A 22889-nucleotide genomic window follows, 5' to 3' on the forward strand; every position below is an offset into this window, starting at 1 on the left:
TGGGAGGCAAAACTGTCCCTGGTTGTGAACCACTGTATTAGAAGTAAAGATTACATAGGAATTAGTTTCGTTTCTTTAAATTTTATTTAAAGTTTTACACTGCCATTTTACCCATAACAAAAGATAATTTATTTTTGTGCTTTTTGTTTTAGATTGTTTTTTGTTTTGCTTTTCAGAAGACAAGTTACATTCTCTGTAACTTTCCAAGAACTCCTTGTTTCAACATCATCACCACCGGCAGAATTAATTTCTTTAGTCCCTATGGTCCCATTATATTTTGAAATAAAAAACCTGTCATAGTGTTTACCACATTCTATTAGGGCCTTCAAAGACAAAAACAAAAAACCCCCACACACCTATCTCCAACTATCATCTGTTTGGTGACATAGGTTATATAACATTCATTTTGTGTCTCCAGCGTTTACAAAAAACCCTATCATATAAGTATTTGCTTAACTTGTGCATTTAAACTGTATTGCAAGGAATTCCAGGTACTGACTTTTTAAATGATCTATGCCTACAGTGTCCCTTTACGGGGTCTTCTGACCTACATGCACATCACAGTCCTGCCACCTAGTGGCCAATTACCCAAACTGTAGTTGAAATACCTAGTATGAAATAAACCGATATGCGGGGTTTCTCAAACATTTAAATTCCATTCGATATTGTTAAGATAAAGAAATTTCTAAACTACTTTTACACATATACACTTTTAAACTAATAACATTTTCCAATTTTTAATTTTTTGCTCTAAGTTAGTGAAATTAATTCACATGTATAAGGTTTTAGCTCCAATATATTGTATATATATATAATATATATTGGAGCTAAATTATACATACGTAATTTTTTATTATTTTATATACTATATTTTTAATATTTTTATATTCATATTACATATATAGTTATATATATAATTATATATATTACATATGTATAATTTTTATTTGCAAATAAGGAATCTGTAATGTCTACATTACCCTGCTTTGATTTTATGCAATATTCTTTCCCAACAAAGCTCAAATTCCTGCTTTTTCTCTTAGACATCTCTCTCTTTGAAGAAGAGTCTAAGCCATTCAACAAAACACCTACCAGGACACCAAAGTTGGCTAAAATCAAGACATCAGGACAAATTCCTTATCAGCTGATAAGATCCATCATCTGATGGGACCCAAAGCTGTTCCACAATTTGGACTGAAATAAAGTTTTTAACCAGTAGGTTATTAGTTTGGTTACAGGGTTGACTGAATCAATCCATCAATTCAACTAAGTAAGTTGGTAGAAAATTAGTCTAAATATTAAAATATTTAACATTTTATTGTGAAGAAGCATTTTCATTCTTGATTGAATGAACCTCCTAACTCATTGCCTTCACCAATTATGATTGGATACTTTCAAGTGTCTTCTTTATGCATTATTCTACTGTTATAGTAACAATAATACAGTTAACTAATAACACAGACTGAATGGGAAGGAGAATAAGAATGAAAAGAGGATGAGGGATAAGGGTTGGCAATTCAGTTTCAACTTTAATTATTACTTAATATTTAAGATATCATAAACCTATTACTATTTCATATTTGCGAGTTAACAAAGTGTCTTTGCTTTAGCAGGAAGGCATTATCAAATATCTCTAAACTATGCTGGATTGTTTTGTCACGTATCTCTATTTTGTTGAAATCACTAACATACTTTGAAGCCAATGAGGCATATGTATAAACTCTCAGATAATCTCTTTATTCCTAATATTAGCCCTTGATACATCATTGATTTGCAAGATAAAATATTTATTTCCAGTATTGCAAACTCATGTGTGGCATGACCCTATCTCTTTCCTCTCAGATATATTTTAAATGTCTGAAGTTCACAAGATTACTTAGACCATTCTTCACTGTATAGATGGAAAAACTGAGGTTTGGGGAGACTCTGAGCCTCCCCCAAACTAACTGAGCTAATTGTAGCAGATTAATCTAGAACTCCCAGTTTCTGAAAGAATAACCACTAGCCCCAAGGCCAACACACCATGAAGAGAATTACAAGGTAAGCCTCTCAGGACCGATGCCATGATGCATCACTAATTTGCAGGAGTCCCAGCCTACGTCGTTCTTTTTGTAACAAACTCTTAATCCACAAACTGTATATCCTCTCCACTCCCCTCTCTTGCCAAACAAACCCTTCCAGTGTGTCTCCTGTGACCCTAATCTGAATAAGCAATTCCTGTTTCTTCAAATATTTATTCCCTTCACCTCCTTGGCTTACTTGAAACCTACCTGAGCCCTGAACAAACATTAGGGCCAAGAGTCAATTATATTGAGTTGATGGAGCTAAGTGTACTCCTTGCTCCTCCTTGATACATCCAAATTATCTCACTCCTTCCCTCCTGAAAAAAAAAAAAAAAATCAGTTCTTTTAACACTAATGTCATTTGGATAGATGACTGTTTCCTACACCTACTTACACTCTTTTCCCAACCTCCTGGTCATACTTCCGCTTTCACTAGTCTTCTGTTCCCAGCAGTCTTCCATTCTGATTTCTTTTCTTTATCCCTGGTGATTTCAATACCTAAGTGGATGCCCCATCAAAAAACCCCAGCTTCCTCAATTTCTTGATTTCTGTATTCCATTGCCATTTTGGTCTACTTCAGTCAATTATTTTACAGTCACACCCTCAACTTTTACATCTCTTAAAAAATACAAATCTTTTTGGAAATTTCCTATTGAGGCATTTAACTCAACTATGGCAGCTTCCTATGTGTTCAGTGGCACAATTACTTCCCTACGACCACACAGTTCTTCAGTGATGTGGGGACATCTGATCCTCTCCTCCTCCCACTTTCTTATTATCCACCAGTCCCCTCCTGTCATCACTTCCCATCTTGTTTGGCAGATTCCGTTACCATCAACATGCTGCCTCTTTGCAAATACTTCCAACTCCCAGTTCCGTCTCTCCCTCAGCTGAGCTCACGCTACAAAACCCCAATCCATGTATGAAATCCTCTTGTTGCAGACTTTCTCCTGGTTTACACAGTAGTGTTAGTGACCACAGATCACATCATCACGTAACTAGTTTCGCTCTCATAATCTCAGGCCACAATTTGAATCTTGCTATGAACCAGAAATCTTGTTATATTTCTCTAATAATTTTGCTTTTCTGCTCTTCAGGATGATCATATTGATCTGGATTCTCTTCCATTGACCTTCTTCTCCACCTCTTCCACCTTTATCTCTCAGCAGGTATCCTTGCTAATAACTTACTGAGAATACTGAACTATCAGATGGATGTATTCTCATCCTCCCATAACTAAATCCCCAAGTCCACCTGCCACTGAACCATCATCTTTCCCATCACCATTAAACTAGGAGAGATCAAGGAACATATCAAACTATGGATGGAAATTTCAGAGTTTGAGGCAATTGGCTGTAAGGGGTAAGTTAGTAATGCCAGTTAGGAGGATGGTGAACTTCTGATCTGTACAAAATGGAAAGGCTTTGGTGGGGTGATACATGATCCAAGTTATGTTGTAGGTTAGGGGTCAGCAAACTATAGCCGTGGGCCAAATCTAGGCCACTATTTCTATTTTTTTTTTTTTAGGCCACTATTTCTATAAGTAGAGTTCAGCTCGAACACAATCCTATCTAGTCATTTGTGTTCTTGTCTGTGACCATCATATGACAATGGCACAGCTGAATAGTTGCCAGTTGCCACAGAGACCATATAACCCACAAAGCCTAAAATATTTACTATGCTTCTCTAGAGAATTTACCAGCTCCTTTCTAGAAGGATAACTCTGGCAGTGGGATGAAGAATAAATAGTAATGGGGGGGGGGTGATTAGGTGCATGGCAAATATTTGGAAGGAAATTGTGTCAGTTCAGTAAGAATGAAAAAGACTTGGTGTAGGCCAATGGACGTGGACATAGAAAAGAAAAAAGAGACAGACATTTTGTGTGTAGAATCAGGAATAAACAGGGGATAAATTAAGACAGAAAGAGGTTAAAAAAAAGTGAACCCATATTTTCTATTTTCAGTGATGGGGACAGTGGTAGTGTTTTCAACTGTGGTGAAAAGAGGCAAGAGAAATGAAAGTTTCCAGGAGAAATAACAATGGTCAATTTAGACAAGTTCAATACCTACAAAAAATATATACATAGAGCTTGCCGACATTATCCCCAATCTGATCTCGAAGGCTAATGGAGTTATGGAGGTCACTGGTCTATAACTGGTAGCTGGTGCAATGGCAATTGATGAAATCACTTTGGAAAAAAAAATAACAACAAAAGTCTCTTAAAAGCTTGTATTCAGGAACTGAAAACTTAGGTCCACACAAAAACTTGCACACAGATGTTTATAGCAGGTTTATTTACAACTGCCAACACTTGTGAGCAGTATGCCCTTCAGTAAGTGAAAATGATAAACTATGGTACACCATGAAAATGGTGAATATTATTCAGCACTAAATCAGAATGAGATGTTAAACCAACAGAGACATGGAGGAACCTTAAATATACATTACTGAGTGAAAGAAGCCAGTCTGGAAAGGCTACACCACCATATGACTCCAACTATAACATCCCAGCAAGGACAAATCTATGGAGGCAATAAAAAGGTTCATGGTTGGTAGGGGGTGGTGGGAGAGGAAGGAATAAACAGAACACAGAGGGCTTTTAGGGCTGTGGAAATATTCTATATGATACCGTGTGGTAGATACAAGTCTGTATACGTCTGTCCGAACTCACAGCACAAACAGCATCAGAAATGAACTTGTAATGTAAGCTATGGATTTGGGGTGATTATGATGTGTCAATTAGGTTCATCAATTGTAACAAATGTATGCTCTGGTGGGGACGTTGAGAATGAGGGAGGTTATACAAGTGTGGGAGTGGAGAGTATATGGGAGATCTCTGTACGCTCCCCTTAGCTTTGCTGTGAACCTAAAACGGTGCTAAACAATCAAGTTTTAATTCTAAGAGTCTGTATTTAAAAGGTAGTTAAAACTGTCATTATACACAAAAGATTAGAGAGAAGTTAACATCGATTAGCTGAATCTAGATATATCAAAACAGGTAAATCTCAAATAATGTACAGTAAAGGCAAGCTACAAAGAATGCTATGATTCCATAAATGTGAAATTTTAAAACATAGAATAACACACTGTATATGGATATAAAATGCGGAAAAGTAGATCAATGATAATACAACTTCAGAACAGGAGAATCAATTGGAGGGAAAGAATAGGAGATTAGCTTTATTTGCTATGTTATATTTCTTTTTCGAAGAAAGCTTGCAGTAAAATACACCAAAACAGAGAAAGGCGTGCGTGCATTGCCAGGAGAAAAATTAAGAGGAGACAGTAGGTCCTGGACATCAGAAAAGGAAGGAGATATGTTTTCAAAAGAACCACGTAAGACAGGCCATCCAACTCTAGAGACAAGTCAAGTGAAATGAGGATTAAGAAACTCTATTATCAGTCAGAAGCCCGAGTTTCAGCAGAATAATGGAGGTGGGAGCCAGATGGTGGGGGGTGGAGAGGGGAGACTTGGCACCAAAGAAGTGGAGGCAGTGAGAGCAAATGGCTCATTCAAAAAAAGTTGGCAAGGAAGGAAAGAGAAAGATATAATACAGCAGTTTGAATGAGAAATATTTAACGTGTCTGGTGCTTCAATTTCAGGCAGGTGGGTACTCAAATAACTCAACATTTTTTTGCAAAACATTGAGTCCTTACATTTTCAAAAATAAAAGACAGAAATAAGTATCTTTTTTTTTTCCTTAAGAGAATACCTGCAAACCATCTCACATGTTAATGTGGCATAAAAGGACATTAAGAACTTGGTTCAAACCACAAATAACGTGAACAGGAGAGTTGGAAAAGAAAAGGGGAGCCTTGAGACATCGGGGTTTTCCAGGTGTGCAGCTCACCCAGATTCCCACAAAGCAAGCACCTATGTTCATGCAATCACCCAGTCCAGGAGGCGGCCTTCAGGCTTTCAGATGTAGAGACTTGATCCCATCATACAATTAGCTTCTCAAGAAGCAGATCCACGCTGACAAAGCTCATCACAGACTGCTGTTTGAGCCGCTTTACTTATTTATAAGGAGTGTAAGTGCCAAGCAGTCTAGATACAGCAGTCTGACCACCGAGCCCAAGTATCACGAGGGAGTTTGGGAAACGAGGAAGAAGGAGGATTTAGGTTTACTGGAATGTGTAATGAAATTTGGCTTCCATGTGACGATAGCAATATCCCTGTCAAGTGGCTTCTTAATCCAGCCTCACGGAACATCCTTGCTTGCTCTAGGTGAAGGCTGCTCTTCTGGCAAATTTCCTTTTTCTGCACCTTTATTTCTAAACACCCTTCTTCTAAGGTACATACAACCATTCCTTACAGTGTTAATGCCTTTCTGCCCGGGAGAAATCAGCTTGCAGAGATGTAGGGATAGAAAACCACCTCCGTAAGCTTATTCTGCTTTTCTTTGCGCTGCATGCACTGCACTTGTTACTGGTTAGCTTTCAGAGTTCTTGGAGGGGCCTAGGATCACCTCCCCATAGAAGGTAACACTTCATTTGCGGTTACGAGTCCATTAGCACATGCTGAAGAGCAAAGTCCGCGCTCCCTGAATCCCAGTTATGCCTACACCATCTTCATGATTGTGACTTAACCTGAGGACATCTCAATATATAATACAGGACATAGAATTTCGTTAGGTCATTTTTATTCAAATAAACTCACCTTGTGACCTAAATTTATTTGTAAAAGATATTTTTATATTAACTACCATTACTTAGCGACCCAGGCTATCCTTGGCAGAAGGAAAAATAATAAGAGAATAATAGAAATAATAGGCTTCAATAGTTTGTTTCACGACTACTGTCCATCTGTATATGCCACCACTGGTTATCACAGCTGCTAAAATAGGACATTCTGGTCGGCCCACACAGGACACCAGCACTGCTCAGATTCATCAGACCCTGATGTGAATGCTGGTTCCACGTTCTTAAAAAACTTTAAAAAAGCTGTAGAAAACACAAATTGCTTATGTTGTTAAAAGGAACAATAAGCCCCAGAGTCACTTGCTAATAAGCCCCACCAACTTACATTACTATCTAACCTAACTGCTGCTTCAGCCTCCTCCAGGAGTGGGATTTTAGAGCAGTCTGGAATTTCCTGGTCAGCACTAGTGAGGTAATCAGCCTGATAAGACCCCCTGGCCTTCCCCAAAGGGAAGGTAATTTTTCCTGAAATAAAACACTCTTTTGACTTTCTTGTCTCACCTTCCCACCTATAAAAACTTTCCATTTTGTGCAATTCCTAGATGGGACGGTGGCCTGATTCATGAATCATGGAATAAAGCCAAAACAGCTTACTCAGTTGAACTTCTTTTGTTTTTTGTTTTTTAACAATGTGGAATGTTCCTTAGGATAACCTCTCTAAAATGAGACTAATTTCCATGGAAATAATCTGGCAAGTCTTTCGTGGAATTCTAGTAGAGTTCTAATGGTGCAATAAAGGGCTGTATCGTTAAATGATTTACTGCTGTGTAGGTGGCAAGTTTTGAAGTGTTTTCTTAGACATAAAGGTATAGTTCTTTTTTTTTTTGTTTGTTTGTTTGTTTTTTTTTTTTTTTAGGTATAGTTCTTTTGGACTTAACAACAAAATGTTTATTTCGCACAGCTCGGTTCATTCACTGTGCACTCTTAAGACATGGAAAAACGTTTGAAAATTATTCAGGAAAACAGAATAAGGAATTATGGGGTTTGTTGGGAAAGATACAGAGAGTGTATTTTCAGAGGTTGCTTGAAAATATATAGGGGAGCTGATTAGGTGCAGGCAACGCAGAAAGAAAAGCCTGAGTTAGCAGCAGCCTTAGGTTATGTTCACTGTCCAGAAAGTTTGTGACCATGAGTCCCTAGGAAAAAACTGTATACTAAGCTGTAAGATTCTTAGGATTTCTCACTAAGGACAGCAATTGTAAATGCCATATATGTTTAAATCTTTATTTCCAAACTTAGATTCCTGGTTATATTAAAAACCTCAAGCAAATGCAAAAGGAAAAAAATAGACATTTTAATAACATTTTAGATACTACAGGTATTACATACTTATAGGGAACATGACTCAGCTCAATAGAACTGAATTTATGAGCTACTCAGAGCTTTGGAGCTTTGTTGCATTGGTTTCAAACAGCTCTTAGGGAAAAGTGGGTATCTGTTGGCTGCTTCCTCAGGATTCACTTCCTCTTTTGTCCAAACATTTTCTATCACAGGACTCACCCTATTCCAGCACAAAGCAGCTGTGTGGTCTGCGTACCGATCCCACCCCCAGGTGAGTCCAGCAGAGCATCCTGCACTGACTGGCTCAGGGATGGGCATGTATCAGATTTCGACCAATGATATGTGACTTAATAAAGTCTCCTCCTATGAAGTTTCCTTGCTCTCCTGGGAGAGCAAGGATCTGCTCTCAAACAAGGGGAGGCCCATTAATGCTACCAGAAGGGGTGCTAGCCTAAAACAGTCTAGCACCTGGAGTAAGACAGCTGTAGGGATCAGAGGGGAGTTGGTATCTTGACAGCATCACGAACCCATGAATCAAGACTCCCCTGAAGGCCTCAAATCAGTACAGTCTGTGGACAATTTGGTTGCATGAATCTATAAATACCTTACCTTTTTTTTTTTTTCCCTTTGCTGCTCCGCTTTGGTTCACACTTTCCATTATTTGCAACCAAAAGACTCTCAGCCAATGTAGGAGCTAATTTGGAACCCTGGAGGAAAGTACTGTGCTCAGGGGTCGGAGTTCTGGTTTAGTTCAACATCACACGTGTTTGTGTGATCTTAAGTGGGCTCTTTAACCAAAAACCTTTAATCCTCATTTGTAGATATGTATGTAGGTGTGTATATATCTATACATCCATCCGTATCCTCCAGAATGGTGAAATTCTTAAAAAAAAAAAAAAAAACTGTCTTACTCATTCGATACTCTGTATCAAATAACTTTTTCTTCTTTTTTTTGGGGGGGGGGGGCACGTCAAACTAAAGATTTTTAGATAAGTGAGTTAAATCCCACTGCAAAATTACTTTTTACAGTTTTCAGTTGTGTGTGTGTTTCTTTGGAGAGGTGTCAGGGAAAGACACATTTAAGATTAAGTTGTATCAACTGCTAGAAATCAGGTCAGGCTGAGAATTTCTCAAGTATTTGCCATCATCTATTTGCCTAAGTTCCTTTGTGTGATGGGAGGAAAAAAAGAAAACAATCTTTTTTTTTTTTTCACCCTTCCCCACGGTAATGTCTAAACCCTGGGAGCATGGAGGCAGGAACAAACGGAAGCTAGAAACAGCTGTTTTCACAAAGATTCTCTGAGACTCGGTACCCATGCGGCCCTCCTTCAGAAACCAGTAACAGGCCACGCTATAGAAACGCTTACAATCTGAATATGATACAGTTTTAGCTCAATAAAGACATTGAGAACAGACTACCGTTTCGGCAACCGTGACAATCCTTCCGAAGCTCTAGAAGTTTTGAGGGAAAAGTCCCCCTTTTCCCCAGTCTCCCAGAGGCATTCACTGTCACTTGTCACTGAAGGCATGAGTCGCGGGTGGAAAGGGTCACCTTGAAGAAAATTCTCCAGCCTCCATGATCAGTAAGAAATCTGAAAGACAAGACAAGACCCCTGGTGAATTATTGCAAAACACCCGAGACGGACTCCCAGAATGACCGGAAGACTGTGAATGGGAGATGCAAATCCTGCATGAGACACGTTAGGCATGAACTAGAGAAATCGGAGTTCTTCTTGGTATGACGTCCTCTGTGTCCTCAAGCTAGGAGAACCCCCGGCAAACCCGGATACATATTATTTTAAAGAGCAATCCAATGGTCAAGTTTGCCAACAAATGTTTCAGACGATGTAAGCCTTTGTTAATGACGTCACGAAAAAATGTATTCTATGTAGTGCATAATTTTCTCTACAAGTTCTTCTTCTTTAGGATCCTGGTGTAACAGAAGATCGCCTTGATCGCAAATGAACGTGCTCCGGGGCTGTATAACTCGTTAACAAGTAGAAACGTACTTTTAAAATCTCTTTTGCCAAACTGTAATTATCTTCTGATCCTCCTAATATTTTCCCACTTCAAATAGTCCCAAAACTTAAACAGACAACAAAAACTTGAATCACCTACTAGAGTGGACACTCCGGGCTCCACTCAGGTCCCCTAAGACTGCTTTAATAGTTTTGGGGGCCGCTCTCCTGGCTTCACATGCGTTTACTTCCAGAGGCTAGACCTGCACTCTTTTCCAGAATACTGTCTACCCGTGGGTTGGCTGGGTTTTGCCCTCACTTACACTGAGCTGGGAGCCTGCTGCCCCCAACCCAGGCAGCCCCTTCCTAAGAACTGCAGAAGACATTCTTCTATATAGAAAGGTCTGCAGAGACCCCAGGACTCAGGGGGGGAATATAACAAGGTCAGTCTCACGGAAAGGTGGAGTGCACGGTCACCATCTCAGTATGATTTTTATTTATTTTTACAGATTTTATGTATTTATTTGAGAGAGAGACACACACAGAGAAAGAGCATAAGCAGGGAAAGGAATAGCGGGAGAGAGACAAGCAGACTCCACGGTGAGTGCAGAACCAGACGTGGGGCTCGATCTCATGACCGTGAGATCATGACCTGAGCCAAAATCAAGAGTCAGACGCCTAACCGCCTGAGCCTACCAGAATGATTTGAGGAAAACCGAAGAAGCCTTTGCAAACTCAACGCCCTACACCCAGTTACTCCGGGAAAGAGGCACGGGGTGGCTCAGACCTTCATTCCCACCACCACCAGATCACCGCACTGAGTTTGGCTCGGGCTTCTGGATGTCCTAACTACTTCGCTGTGGTATTGAGGAGGAAGGTGAGCTCAGACTTGGCCAAATGTCTACCCGAAGAGCCCGACGTTTGGGAGATGCACAGGCTTACTGTTGGCACCTACCTGAGGCCGGACCACAGGCCGATGGGCCAGAACGGCCACTCTGATTGATCCAATGGTGCTTTCACTTGGCCTTTGAAGCAGTAAGCAAATGGGGCAAAGGCTATACAGGAGGTAGGACACAGATCAGTCACTGTGGCCACCAGGAGGCTCATCTGGAGTCTGGGGATCTCACCCTCCCAGAGGAAGGAGTCAGCAGGTCAGAGCAGCGCTGAACTGTGGGCTCACTCTCACCTTTTCTACCATTTCACTTTTGAAGGAACATCCTGAAGTCAAGAGTCTATTCTATAAAGTTTTCTATGTCCTAGTCAGACAATGGAGTAGTTTCTGCACTCATTTCTTGCTACGTCATTGAGCCTAACTGAAATTTCAGTGCAGCAGCCTCATTAAGGTACCATACACAGGTCTCTCATTTTTGAGTGAATATCCCACTTCAGAGCAACTTGGGTGGCAGCAGGGGTCGTTTACCTAGGGGGCCTGCCTAGAAGCCCCATCCTGTCCTTTGCATCATGTACAAGATGATCAGGAGAAATCAGATGACAAGGGCTGTGGTTAGGCTGCAGCTATCCTCAAACTCAAGTGAGATGCAGACCCAAGTATCTATGATCTCTCAGTTGGGGTTTTTCCAGATACAGATCCTGAGGCAGGAATTCAAGTGCAAGTAGTTTATTTAGGGGAAACCATTAAAGGGGGAGAGAAGTGTCACAAGAAAAGGAAGGCAGCCAAAGAAAGGTGCACTATTAATGTGGCCACAGGACTGAATAACTGGAGAGACCCCAACTGAATTATCCCACCTGGATGAGGGGGTATTTGTAAACCCACCTTGTCAGTCACTGACTGAAGACCGCTCTCTGAGGGTGCTAAGTTCCTAGCATTTCCAACCTATCACTACACAGACAGGGTTCCAGAAAAAGCCCTCAAACCCAGAGAGGCCCATGTCAACAAGTGAAAGTCACTGGAGCACCCTGAAATTTTTTTTTTTTTTTAAGATTTTGTTTCTTTATTCATGAGAGGCAGAGAGAGAGAGAGAGAGAGAGAGAGAGAGAGAGAGGCAGAGACAGAGGCAGAGGGAGAAGCAGGCTCCATGCAGGGACCCCGACGTGGGACTGGATCTCGGCTCTCCAGGATCATGCCCTGGGCCAAAGGCAGTGCTAAACCGCTGAGCCACCCGGGCTGCCCACCTTGAAATAGTTTTGAGAGAACCGGAAAATGGCTGTCAAGGAACCTATGTATCTAGAAATTAAGTTAGAAGGGACATGAGATTGATGGGGGCCTTATATCCACAACGTACCTAGAAAGGATGGGCAGGGAAATTCAGTTCTCACAGAATTCCTAACACCTTAAACTGAAAAGAATGTCAGCTCATGGGTCTGATAATGGCTTTGCCATAAACTTACAAGTCAAATCTGCAGCATCAAGCTTTTAATGAAAACATATTTAAAACACATACACAAAATACTATATGGTAGAAATAACATTATTTGTAATTCATAAATCTACGATGTTAAAATGTAGAGTTTTAAAGTAAGCTTGGATAAGGTAGCTTGTTACTTTTTTTTTTTTTTTAAGTTTGAAAAAATGTAGAAGATGGATGCCTAGCTGGCGAAGTCGGTGGAGTATGGGACTCTTGAACTCGGGGTCATGGGTTCAAGCCCTATTTTGGGTATAGACATTACTAAAAAAAAAAAAAAGTATAAAAATGTAGAAGAAATAAGCAAAAAAAAAAAAAAAAAAAAAAAGGCTGAAGATCACTGTAGCTCACTGTTAGAGCATTTCTACAGTTAGCATTCTCAGTTGTCAGTTTGAAACCAGAAATGCACTTGAGCTGATTTAACCGGGAAAGGGTTATTAAAGGATATTCAGTAGCTCCGTAATTGTGAGACAGGCTGGAGAATAGGAGTCAGAAGTTACGTAGCCCTGCAGCATGTCCGGAACACACAGCGAAGCTGAAGCTGGGTCAGTTAGGATGCTGTGGACCCCGGTGCCGACCGAGCCTCAAGCTGAGGCCACCAGGAGCATCAGTAGTGTGGCTCCTTTGTGGACTCGCTCTTGCTGAGACAAGACTGCATTCGCTGTAGGTCCCAGTTCAAAGTCTGACAGTTAGAAGCAGAGCCTGGTGCTCTCCTCCTGAAAGACCAGGAAACAAGAGTACCTGATATACTGAGCTCTACCTCAGACCTTCTGATGTTGAATAGCCGAAAGCAATGATTAACATCCCTGACAAAGTGTGTTTAATTCAAATTACCACTTTTTGTTTCCAAAAAAACTCTCCGCTGATTTCCTTTATTCTACTGCATCATGACACGTCTGTGGGTTTTAGTTTCTGATGTGTATGTTAAAAGGCAGACAATTATTTATTTTCTATTATTTTTATGCATGAAAAATCCCATTACGTGAGTCATGCTCATAGGGGGTAATGACTTGGAAAACGTTTCTGCCATTCTGGACTAAAATGCCAACAATTGGAAAGAAGGAAGAAAAGAAGGCAGGCAGGCAGACAACACACATACTTCTGAAGTCTAATCTTTTGTGTTTTGTTATTCATGGTACAAATTATTAAATTCAGAAAAATGGAAGACTCATATCCCAAAGCTGGTCAAAATGGGCATTATGGTAATACCTAAGGCTTATCAGGATGATGAATTATCCCATTTTCCTGGTGGAAGTTGTGCAAACTTTATAAAGGACAATTTGTTCATATTGATATAAAAACTTTAGGGGATCCCTGGGTGGCTCAGCAGTTTAGTGCCTGCCTTCAGCCCAGGGCGTGATCCTGGAAGTCCCGGGATTGAGTCCTGGGATCAAGACCTGCATCGGGCTCCCTGCATGAAGCCTGCTTCTCCCTCTGTGTCTGCCTCTCTCTCTCTCTCTCTCTCTGCCTGCTTCTCCCTCTCTCTCTCTGTGTGTGTGTGTCTCTCATGAATAAAGAATAAAATCTTAAAAAAAAAAAACAACCAACAACTTTAGAATCTCAGTTGTTCACACTGGAAAACAAAGGTCTGCAAACTTTCTGCAAACAGCCGGACAGTAAATATTTTAGGGCTTTGTGGGCCATACGGCCTCTGTCACAACTCTGCCACTGTCCCCCAAGAGCAGCCACAGACAATATATAAATTAGTAGGTGTGGCTGTGTTCCTATAAAACTTTATCTACAAAAACATTTGGTCTGAGAGCTACAGTTTGCCAACCACTGTGAGAAAAGTTGAATATTAATAATACAGATGATGCCTAATATAGAAGAAAAACCAGAATTAATGCAGCAGAGGAACTTGTTATTGAGTAAGTTTTTTTTAAATGTCCTAACCAGAAATCTGAAGAGTTACAAGTGCCCACATCTGGGCCATTAACCTTAAATGACCTTTTGTTTATACCATAGTTTTATTCCTTCACTCTCTTGGGCATTTTCCTTGGACAACAAGAAAACTGCAGTGTAGTACAGCGGAGACTGACGTCCCAGGTTCAAAAACTGGCTCTGTGATCGAGACAAAACCCAAAGACACTGGAACCATGGAACATGTTCACAGGAGACATGGAGCCTGAGAAGACTGGGTGCTTGATCAAGAACACTGAACGTTTCAGTAAAGGCTGAGCACGTACCACTCCTTGCCCTCCACCTTACCGTGAAGACAGGATGACGAGTCAGAAACACACACATGAAGTAAACAGTAATTTGGGCTGAAGAAACCCATGTTTTACTTAATTCCACTGTGGAGGAAATTCTGGGGGCAAGCTCAGAACTTAGGGGGGCTCTGTACCAGAGGCAGAGGGCCATGAGCAATAGTACTTAAGTTGCGTATACGTGCTCCAAAATCAAATACGCTCCAATTTCTCAGGTACAGTACAGTTGATTTTCCAAATGACTTTCTTTAGTCAATATCCAGGAAGATAATAAATTAAGACATTGACTATCTCCATTAGTTTCTACTGCTGATATAATAATTACCACAAACCTAAAGGCTTAAACAACAAAACTATTCACCGTTCTATAGGCCAGAAGTCTGGCATGGAGCGGACTGGACTAAAATCAAGGTGTTGGCAGAAGGTGCTCCTTTCTGGAGGCTCTGAGGGACAATCCCTGTCCTTCCCACCAGGCCTCCTGGCAGATCGCAGTCCCTAGCCTCTGTGGGACCAGGTCCCTGCTTTCCTGCTGGCTTAACTAAGGGCTGTTCCCAGCTAAAGACGACCTCATTCCTTGGATCATGGGCCCCTTTCTCCAACTTCATAACCATGAACAGTGGAACCAGTCCTTCTCACATACATCTCTCAGACCCACCCCTTCACCTCGTTCTTTCACTTTTAAGGACTCAAGTGAATAGAGTGGACCAACCTGGATAATCCAGGCGATTCACCCCATCTCAAGATCCTTAACCTTAGTCACATCTGAAGAGACATTTGTCATACAAAGTAACATTCTCATAGGTTCCAGAAATTAGGATGTGGACATCTTTGAGGTGGGATGGGGATGATTTTTTCTAACACAATACCATCTTTGCTTCTTCTAGTCTTCCCAGTGGTACTGATACCTCAAAAATGTCAGTCTGCCTGAGTGTATTCTTGGATATCAGTTCCTTCTGATCTTTAACAGAAGTCCACGTAAAGGGATGCCCGGGTGGCTCAGTGGTTGAGCTTCTGCCTTAGACTCAGGGCATGATCCCGGGGTCCTTGGATCAAGTCCCGCATTGGGCTTCCTGCAGGGAGCCTACTTCTCCCTCTGCCTATGTCTCTGCTTCTCTCTGTGTCTTTCATGAATAAACAAAATCTTTTTTAAAAAATTAAAGGTCTACATAAAAAGACAGACATATTTATGGACATGTGCTCATCTATACATAGACTCAAATCTTGTCTTGTAAGTAAAACAATTTATTACTATTGTCAACATTACTGATTTAGAATCCATAAGGCTCTGCTATGTGACCTGACCTGGTAAGAGAGTCACCGAGCTTCTGTGGGATTCAGTTTCCGTACCCACAAGATGAGAAATGTGGACTTGGAAACTCTGAAACTTCTTTCCATCTCAAAAATCTAGCTCCATGGTCTGAAAAAAAAAGGAGGGAGTCTAGAGGTGGGAGAGTAATTATATTTTAGGTATAAAAACAAAAGAACAACAAACCAAAAAAAACAAAAACAAAAAAAAAAACAACAAACCTTTAAGAACTATTCAGAAATAATAAGAAAGCTCTGATTTTATTTTTTCCTACCCAAAACATATTTTAATGTAATTGCAGCACTTGCTTTCCATTAGTGGCTGAAGGTTATTCATGGTTAGCTTTTGTCAATGTAACTCATATATTTCACTCTACCACTCCATTTATCTTTCTGTACATTCTTACATTATTCATCCTTCATAGCCTAACTTCAGTATTTTCCCCCAAGGATACCAATACATTTTCTCTCTTCTTTTTTAAGATTTAATTTTTAAGTAATCTTTATATCCAACGTGGGACTCAAACTCACAACTCTGAGATCAAGCGTCACATGCTCTACAGACAGTCAGGTAGGCACTTCTAAATTGATCCCTCTTGCAATATAATGTCACAAGTCTAAATCAATCTATTTCTTCAGTGTGGACTACACTATTCAGCAATGAGTTTAGGCTAAAGTCCAGAGATCTAGTCAAAGTAAATTTTTTAATAGGAAAAGTATCTTTATTTTTTAAATTTAAATTCAATTTGCCAACACACAGTACAACATCCAGTGCTCAACTTATCAAGTGCCCGTCACCCAGTCATCCCATCCCCCCACCTCCCTCCCCTTTTGCAATCCTTTGTTTCCCAGAGTTAGGAGTCTCTCATGATTTGTCTCTTTATTTTCCCCCACTTTCCCTTATGGTCCCTTTCAGTATTTCTTATATTCCACATATGAGTAAAACCATGTAATTGTCTATCTCTGACTCATTTCACCCAGCATAATACCTTCCAGTTCCATTCACGTCGATATAAACGGTAGCTATTCATCTTTTCTGATAGCTGAGTAATATCCCATTGTGTGTTTGTATGTGTATATATATATACTTTTTTCTTTAAAAGTAATTTGTCTTCAGGATTATTTTCCCACTTTGTTGTGCCAAAATCACCATGAAAAGGACAATATAATTTTACCTGTGTAATAATCCAAGCCACTAGACACTAAGCTTTAAATGCCAGCAAAAATAACAAAATACAAGTAAATGCACTCAGCTTAAAATGATGTTTCTTAATTTGCTTTGTAATAGTGAAACACATTCATGATAATTTTTATTTAAAAGAGATCGAAAGGCTCAGGCCTGAGTGCTCCATCTGGATTAGACGTCCTCTTTACTTGTTATTTGAATAAAGCCACCCCATGCCGTACGAAATCAAGCATCCTCTTAGGGCAGACACAGAGACTGAAGACCTGCCTGCCAAAAACCAAAACCAAAACCAAAACCAAAAAACCAACCTGGTGCTGAGGATGACCACAGGAGGAGAGAAGTAGACAGGGGCAGATTAACCGTATAGAAGGCCTAGATTCTCTGTGGAATAGTGACAGCCTGTTGCCCTACAGCACTGTTCTGTAGAATACAAATCAGTTCAGGTGATAATTAATAGGAGAGTGATGTTAGAATAACATGGAAGGCGAGCTGGTTTAATTTTTCTAGTACTTCCGGTCTTGTGCTACCAAGAAACAACAGTTGAATGTAAAGCAAGCAGCTGAGCACATGACTGCACTAGGCCTGGGGGAAGACAGTCCCCAGATGACATCTTCCGTCGCGTGGCAGGCACCCCATTCTTCCTTTGGCCCAGCTCAGCCCCGTGCTCCACTTTGATAGGGAGTAGTGTGCAGGTCTCTTAAATCTTTGTGCAAGAGCCGTAGCAGACAATCAAGCAGAGAGCCATCTCCGGCATCTCTACATTCGGTGCAAGGTCTGCAACTGCTTCTCTCCTCCTGCAACGGCTGATGAAATGTCCTGCTCTTGCTTCCGTCACTCGGCAGTATCAACTTTCCCGTGAACTCATTTTTCAGGCTACCTTCGACTCTTATTAAAGGTGACTAAGTAACGATAACTTTTCTGTTTTTTTGGGATTGTCCCTGTTAAGGATGCAGTTCAGTGGTTCCCACACTGAGCTTCCCATTAGTCCCCTGGGGAGCTTCTGAGATGTCCAGCCTCTCTCCTGATACCATTTAATTCAGAACATCTGGGGGTGGGGACCAGAGCATCAGTTTTCTAAGACCTCCAAGAGATTTCAAAGAGAGAAAAGTCAGAGAACTACTCTAGGTCAGTTCAGGCTTTGAGTGGTCCCTTCCAGATCTATTTTTTCCCTTCAGCTGTTATTTTAACTGAGCTATTTTTTTAAATGTAGTATTTACAGGAATGTACACAGCACCTGTAGCTAAAATGTTTGTATCACTGTGAGGGTTTCCAAAATAAAAATAATGTAAAAGATGAATGGAAGTATATATATTTTATGTGTACTGCAATCCAAGTATTTTATAAAATACTTATAAAAGTATTTTATTGATAATTTATAATAATATGCATTACCTTTATAAAGTGAACCACTGGACCTCCTGAGATAGACTGGCTTTTCAGACCTTTAAGGTAAAATGAATGTCATTTTTTTTTTTTTAAGATTTATTTACTTATTCACAGAAGATACAGAGAGAGGCAGAGGCACAGGCAGAGGGAGAAGCAGGCTCCATGTGGGAAACCCGATGCAGGGCTCCATCCCAGGACTTGGGGTCACGACCGGACCAAATGCAGAAGCTCAACTGCTAAGCCACCCAGGTGTCCCAAGTCAATACCATTTTAAGTGTAACCAGTATGTTCTATGGCCTCCCCACGAGCTGGTGAGCTACATGTGTCACATGCACAGTTCTACACATTGGCCCCATCTATTTTTTTTTTTTCTAAGATTTTATTTATTTATGAGAGACCGAGAGAGGCAGAGACATACGTAGAGGGAGAGGCAGGCTCCACGCAGGGAGCCCGATGTGGGACTCAATCCCGGGACTCCAGGATCATGCCCTGGGCTGAAGGCAGATGCTCAACTGCTGAGCCACCCAGGCGTCCTCCCATCTACTTTTATCAACAAGCAGTCTGGTCTTCCTTCTCCTGGGTCTCCCTCCTCTTGCCATCCTAATTGGCCAACCACTATCACTATGCAGCCCATGATGTGCTGTCTGCCCCACTGCCTTTCTTAACCACGATCTCTGAATCATATTTCTTGTGCTTTCCATTCCTACTGCTGTGAACCAGAAACTCACACCTGCATTCTTGCTAGCCCTCTTATCCCCAGTTCCTACTACCACTAAATATTTAATGTCAGATTAATTTTCCTGAAGTGCATTTGTACTTTCTCAAGCCTCAAATTTTTTTTTTTTAAAGATTTTATTTATTCATTCACGAGACACACAGAAAAAGGCAGAGACACAGGCAGAGGGAGAAGCAGGCTCCCTGTGGGGAGCCCGATGCGGGACTCAATCCCAGGACCCCAGGATTATTACTTGAGCTGAAGGCAGACGCTCAACCATGGAGCCCCCCAGGGGTTCCTCAAGTCCTTATGCTTATGCCACTCCTAAAACCATCCAAGATTCTAACACATATGCCTCTTGCCCTTCCTTTAGCACTTAAAATGTGTAAACATCCAATTTGACCAATTAGGAAAAAAGCCGTGAACAGAGTATTGTAGGGGAATAAGCTCTGGGACTGGGAGAAAGGTTATTACCTGGGCTGTAATGTCCTTTGGTAATCCTAACTAACATTTACTAAGTGCTTATTATATGCCAAACTTTAAGCAAAATTACTATTGGTCCCTCAACAATTTGATGAGGTATCAATATTTTCATTTTACAGTTGGGGAAACTGAGGCAAGAGGGTTAAGTAATCCCTCAGAATCCAAATCTAGACAGGCTTGCTAGTTCCGGAGTTAGTGTTCTTATTCATGACTCTATCCTTCCTTCTTTCTTTCTTTCTTTCTTTCCTTTCTTTCTTCTTTCTTCTTTCTCTCTCTTTCTTTCTTTCTTTCTTTCTTTCTTTCTTTCTTTCTTTCTTTTTTCTTTTTAAGATTTTATTTATTTATTCATGAGAGAGACAGAGAGAGAGGCAGAGACACAAGCAGAGGGAGAAGCAGGCTCCATGCAGGGAGCCCGACGTGGGACTGGATCCCAGGTCTCCAGGATCATACCCTGGGCTGAAGGTGGCGCTAAACCACTGAGCCACCAGGGCTGCCCTCTATCCTGCTTTTCAATTACCAAGTCAGTTGTATTTCTTCTTTCCATCCCTTAACAAATGGGAGTTTAAAATGACTACCTTAATACCTTAAAAGACAAAAATCAAAATAATGAAAAACATTTTGGAATTTATACTGTTAAATGAGCTAATATTCCCACATCAACTATCTTTCCCTATAATTTGGCCTATTGTTTTTCCATTAATAACTGTTTCACATTTATAATTAAAGTTCTGTACTTATTCAGGAATTTCCTTGGAAGGAGAGACCATGATTTATGTCCTTTTCTGACTTGGAAAACCCTAGAAAAAGCTATTCAGTACATATTGCTAACTGGTTGACACAACTGGTTGACACTTTTGGAACTCGTAGGAATGGAAATCAATAAAAAAAAAAAAAAATGAAAGTCCGTATTATATTAGGGCTAAAAGTAGTATTTTCCATGGGCCATTCATAGGAAAGCACAAATTCAGTCTCCCCAGACCCTAGTAGGAGTCTGATTCTTCAGCTTAACCAAAGAACACAGGATACAAAGGGATGAAGTAGGTCCTGCTTCTCAGGACATTAAGATCCTCCTAAGCAGTACATCCAGAGGCCATATTATGTACACTGATTTCTACTGAGAGGAATTCCCAGAATGTTAAAGGTCTAGGGATTCTCCTTTCTAGCTTTTCTGTCCTGTTCTTGATAAATCTTGACTGTCTTTCTAGATACTGGCAACTGGATGACTAATGAGGGGGAGGCTTGCAATCGGGCTGGGAGACAGATACCATATGAGGCTAGTCTTTAATGAACTCAATATGAAAGCAAAACTTTTCTCCTTAGGGTTTAGATTCAGAACTAATGGGATCAAAGCAGTATCTATTCTAGCATCCGCTGGGTGACTCTTTCACAGTAATACAGGACCGTGTAAATGAGTAGCACTTTGAGAGGTTTGGACTGAAACTAAAGGCCTCACTGTGCCCCCTAGTTTTTTAGTTGTCAGATGCTTACGTCCTCTCCCTCTGTTACAACTTAATTTTCCTATGTGAGGTGTTGAACTCTCCATGTCCACGCACCCCCAAGGTTATGTGTATGGGACTCATTTTTTTGTCTAACTGGACTTTTATCTAGAGGCTTTCTCTCAGCACCTGTGATCCTCTGGGACTGCAGGAAACATAGCAGCTTTAAGACTTGCGTAAAAAAAATTTCAAACCAGAGATTTTGTGATGCTCCATAAACACTACACATCTGCTATTTATCTGGCAGGTTAGTTTAATGGAAACTACACAAGGTCATACACTTGGGATGTATTCCTGATAAAATTAGTTCCTTAAGTTTACATATATAACGTCAATAGACGCTTTGAAACATAAAGCAGTCTAAGGGATGAAAAACTACACGGACTATTATTCATCTTAAAAACATTGCACAGGGGATCCCCGAGTGGCTCGGGTTTAGTGCCGCCTGCAGCCCAGGGTGTGACCCGCAGTCCCGGGATCGAGTCCCACCTCCGGCTCCTGGGATGGAGCCTGCTTCTCCCTCTGCCTGTGTCTCTTCCTCGCTCTCTCTCTCATGAATGAATGAATAAAGTCTTAAAAAAAAATAAAAACATTGCACATTATTTCTTTAAGACTCCTTACTGGGATGCCCGGGGCCTCAGCAGATGTCTGCCTGCCTCTGGCCCAGGTCGTAACCGAGGTCCCGGGATCGAGTCCTGCATCAGGCTCCCTGCATGGAGCCTGCTTCTCCCTCTGCCTGTGTCTCTGCCTCTCTCTCTCTCTCTCTGGGTCTCTATCATGAATAAATAACTAAAATCTTAAAAAAAAAAAAAAGAAAAGAAAAGAAAGAAACGGCCGACCCTGCAGGCTACTTCAAACCCACCGTTCCTCACCTAAGAGACCAGAAGCCTAACTAATAACCATAAAAAGGATCCTGTAAACCCCAAGGCTCCCGCCGCTATTCTGCACGGGGACCCTCTTCTAAGCCACCCGAGGGCGGGCCAAGTGGGACTGGCGAGGTCTCCCAGGGGCACGCGGGCGAGCCCAGGTGGGCCAAGGCTACCCCTGCAAGGACACCCACGTGACCCGGCCCAGCGGCTCCCCCGAGCAGCCGCGCATGCGTGCTGGGGCCCCGGGCGCTGGAGGCGGCCCCGCGGCCTCTCCCGGGAGCAGCCGCGCATGCGTGCTGGGGCCCCGAGCGCTGGAGGCGGCCCCGCGGCCTCTCCCGGGAGCAGCCGCGCATGCGTGCTGGGCCCCGTGCGCTGGAGGCGGCCCCGCGGCCTCTCCCGGGAGCAGCCGCGCATGCGTGCTGGTGCCCCGGGCGCTGGAGGCGGCCCCGCGGCCTCTCCCGGGAGCAGCCGCGCATGCGTGCTGGGCCCCATGCGCTGGAGGCGGCCCCGCGGCTGCGCCCTCGCCACCGCTTCACTTCCGCAGCATCACCTCCCGGCCCGTGGGGGCGACCCCCAAGGGTCGTTCCGCCTCCCCGCACCCGCGCTTCACAGCAACACGCATCTCTCCCCCTCCTTGGCGTGAAAACAGCCGGCTTCGCGTCCTCCGCCAGGGACTTCTCCCTCGTTGCTGCCCTAGGACCCTCGCTCTCCCACCGACTCCTCCCTACCCCGCCTTCGGGAAGCCGCCTCCTTCCTTCCGCCCGCCGCTCGCTTTGGTCGCCGGCCGGAAACGCGGCGGAGGCCCGCTGCGCACGCGCACTAAGCCCCCCCCCCCCGCGTGGTCGGCCGCGCTCCTTCCGGTTCCGGCGCGCGCAG

General features: G+C 42.1%; 1 long non-coding RNA gene across 3 annotated transcripts; it reads right to left on the reverse strand.

Annotated features, from left to right (window-relative positions):
* Nucleotides 1-61: 61 nt before the first annotated feature.
* LOC102151760 lies at nucleotides 62-22798 on the reverse strand. Of its 3 annotated transcripts, XR_005369804.1 has the most exons (6): nucleotides 22742-22792; nucleotides 18457-18506; nucleotides 15876-15990; nucleotides 9465-9637; nucleotides 4146-4251; nucleotides 62-2380 (listed from the first exon to the last, which is right to left on the reverse strand). It is a non-coding gene; the product is annotated as an uncharacterized LOC102151760 (long non-coding RNA). The 3 variants fall into 3 exon arrangements; XR_005369803.1 differs by lacking the exons at nucleotides 15876-15990; nucleotides 18457-18506 and having other exon boundaries at nucleotides 22742-22798; XR_005369805.1 differs by lacking the exons at nucleotides 62-2380; nucleotides 4146-4251; nucleotides 15876-15990; nucleotides 18457-18506 and adding an exon at nucleotides 4341-8927 and having other exon boundaries at nucleotides 22742-22798.
* Nucleotides 22799-22889: the final 91 nt, after the last annotated feature.

This window comes from Canis lupus, chromosome 14, assembly GCF_011100685.1.
Source record: "Canis lupus familiaris isolate Mischka breed German Shepherd chromosome 14, alternate assembly UU_Cfam_GSD_1.0, whole genome shotgun sequence".
Lineage (NCBI taxonomy): Eukaryota > Metazoa > Chordata > Mammalia > Carnivora > Canidae > Canis > Canis lupus.